This window comes from Octopus bimaculoides, chromosome 15 (genome assembly GCF_001194135.2).
Source record: "Octopus bimaculoides isolate UCB-OBI-ISO-001 chromosome 15, ASM119413v2, whole genome shotgun sequence".
NCBI lineage: Eukaryota > Metazoa > Mollusca > Cephalopoda > Octopoda > Octopodidae > Octopus > Octopus bimaculoides.
The window spans coordinates 14,112,760-14,116,457 of record NC_068995.1 but is presented as its reverse complement, the minus strand read 5'-3'; positions in this window follow the sequence as shown (position 1 = coordinate 14,116,457).

Genomic DNA, 3,698 nt, shown 5'->3' with positions numbered 1-3,698 from the left:
ATCTATCTATCTATCTATCTATCTATCTATCTATCTATCTACACACACATATATATGCGCGCGCGAGTGTATGCCTCTGTGTGTGTGTGTGTGTGTGTGTGTGTGTGCGTGCGTGTGTGTATGTGTGAATATAAGGCAAAGGCAGCCAAAGTATAGGACTCCAGTTTGCAATGATTGCAGTGTTATGTAATATCCTAACCAACCTGACTCAAGAAAAATCCCCGGATGTATAAAAAAGACTTGCAAAGACGCTTTACATCAAACGTTCTTAGTGAGGAAATTTCATCACCTCATTTAAACCTAATACCTCGTAGAAGCTGTCTGTTAATCTCGACAGATGTATATATCCACGAGCGAGTTGGGTTGTTACCCCCTACCCTGTTAGGGGAGAGACGAATAACGTTAAATCTGGTTTTGAACAGAAACTTATTACGTTCATTAACATGATATCAGGATATGAAAGAGATGAGCTTACGTAAACTTACTTCTTCACTAATTTTCTTTTTATCTCGGTTTCAACCCTCCACCCCACTCTGTTTCCCTCTCTCTATGTATGTATGTATGTATGTATGTATGTATGTATGTATGTATGTATGTATATATATATAGATAGATAGATAGATAGATAGATAGATAGATAGATAGATAGATTTTTTCAGTGATGCAGAGTGCACTGGGAAGATATTCTTGAGAGGACCAATATTTGTCTTCGCAACATTACTTCTCATCGAACCCAATCAGTACATACTGGAGATCACCTTCTGATGAGCCCAAGTAGCAATGTATCGTCTGCAAATATCAGCCGATTGATCTTACACCCAGTGACTGTGTATCACTTCCACAGGGGCTGCACATGTCAATTCAGTTCATAAAAATTAGGTAAAGGAAAGGTGACAATATACGCCTCAGCTGAAGCTCAACACTCACGTTGAAAGGTTTCGACTTAGCATCATTTACCCAAACACAAACATCTGGACATTCGTATAGGGACTTTACGGCAACCAGAAGTTTCCCATTAATCTCAAACTGTTTCAAAATCTTCCACAGCATGTCCCGCGGCACGTGGTCATATGCCTTTTCGATGCCTACAAATCAACTGTGCATCTCTTGCCAATATTCACTAGCGTAGCTGGGAGGGGGGTAAGAACGGCACCTTTAAAGGGGTGGCACTTTTGGGTCTGCTGTAGGCAATATGTGTTTTTTTGTGTGGAGTCCGGGGGCGGTAAACAGCAGGGCTGCCCCGGGCAGCACACTCTAGCTACGCCAGTACCAATATTCCCACGATTTAAGGTGGCGAACTGACAGAACCCTTAGCATGCAGGGGCAAAATGTTTAGTGGCATTCTGAGCTCAAATTCCGCCGAGGATGACTTTGCCTTTCATCACTCCGGGGTCGATTAAATAAATACCAGTTGAATACTGAGGTCGATCTAACCAACTTACCCCTCCTCTAAAATTGCTAGCCCTGTGCCAAAATTTAAAATCAATATACCCGTGATTTCTTAAAGACCTGCAATAGAGTAAATATCTGGTCAGTTGTGCTGCGTCCAGGATAGAAACCACATTGTACTTGAGCTAACTTGGGCTCGACAATTTCTCTACATCTCTTTTCTGGACACCTAGCGTGGACTTTATCGGAGAGGTTTAGCAAGGAGATTCCTCTATAATTAGAGCATTTTCTCTTCTTGTCTCTCTTTTAATAAATTGGAGTTTTGACCCCGGATTGTTATTAAACTTTTTTCTATTTGTAAAACAGTCAAAAACTGCGCTGCAGACAAGATAAGACTTTGCTATGCTGCTGAGGCCATAAACTTGCCTTTCCCTTCAAAATTCCTGGTACAGACCACTGCCAGTTCAGAAGAAATTTTGTGATCTCGGTCACCTGTACGCCATAGAAAACAGAAAACGGCTTTATGACTCCAAATGTTATAATTCTCCTCCTCCTCCTCCTCTCTCTCTCTCTCTCTCTCTCTCTCTCTCTCTCTCTCTCTCTCTCACACACACACACACACATACACACATACACACTGTATAATGTATTCGAGGTACTTCCATTCTGTTTTATTTCCTTCGGTCAGACATTTTTGTTGTTCTAATTAATGTTTAATCATTTACCCTCAAGTTGGAATCTGAAGCTTCACCGAGTTTCACGCTTAGGGATTCGTTACTTCAGGCATGAAACACTGTTGGAAGACACAATGAAAATTCGACTAGCATTCAATGAATATGCACATACGTAGGTAGGTTAGTAGCTACATACATACATACATACATACATACATACATACATACATACATACATACATACATACATACATACATACATATATGTGACTTTACTGGGCCAGATATAAACACGCAAGCGCATATACATATGGAATAAATGAATGCATAGACATAAGAGTGAAAGCATAGACATTTGTGTTATAAAGTGTAAAAAGTGTGAAGCACTGACGCTTGTATACTGAAGGGAAATGCATATCCCTCACACAAATACATGCTAACCATGAGCACAAACATGTATATGTATTCTTTATTCTTTTATTATTTTACTTGTTTCAGTCATTTGACTGCGGCCATGCTGGAGCACTGCGTTTCAGTCGAACAAATCGACCCCAGGACTTATTCTTTGTAAGCCTAGTACTTATTCTATCGTTCTTTTTTGCCGAACCGCTAAGTTACGGGGACGTAGACACACCAGCATCAGTTGTCAAGCGATGTCGGGGGTGGACAAACACAGACACACAAACATATACAAACACACACACACACACACACACACACACACACACACACACACACACACACACACACACACACACACACACACACGAGCACACACACACACAGTTTCCTTCTACCAAATCCACATTATGTATGTATATATGTATGTGTATGTATGTATGCATGTATGTATGTATGTATGTATGTGTGCATGCATGCATGCTTGTATGTATGTATGAATGTATGTATGCATGCATGTATGTATGACTGCATACATGTATCTATGTATGTATGTATGTATGTATGCATACATGTATGTATGTATGTATGTATGTGTGCGCATGCGTGTGTGTGAGTGTGCATGTGTGTGTATGCATGTGTGCGTATATGTATGTATGTATAATAGTGTGCTGTGAAATCTAACGCTTCAAGTAGTGTCTGTTACATTTCATATATTAAAACTTCACCGTTGCCATTGCAGACCGCCACTCATGTCTAGAATTCTTCTCCTCGAATTCCAGGTGATCATATTTGATGATCTTCCATCTTCATATACTTCAATAGTACAAGTTCTGACATGCTACATACTAAGCAAGCTTTCTTAAACTGAATCTCTTACAGAAGGGTTTTCTCATAATGCTGCTATTACTGAAACGTAACAACTGGCACCACCCTTCTTTAAAAACTGCTTAATCGCATTGTTTTAGGCTATTATCTCCAGAATAAACGAAATAAACCATTAAACTATTCCATACACGCAAACACAAACTGAGATTAAATATAATTTCTACTTGACTGTTTGTTTCTAAGTCAGTTTGGTGGTAAGTGTTTCCAATTAGCTGTTAGTTTCATAGGCTTCGTTGATAGGGGTGGTGGTAAATACATAGGTAGGTGAGTAGATAGATAGATAGACAGACAGCTAGACAGACAAACAGACAGACAAACAGACAGACAGATATATATATATATATATAT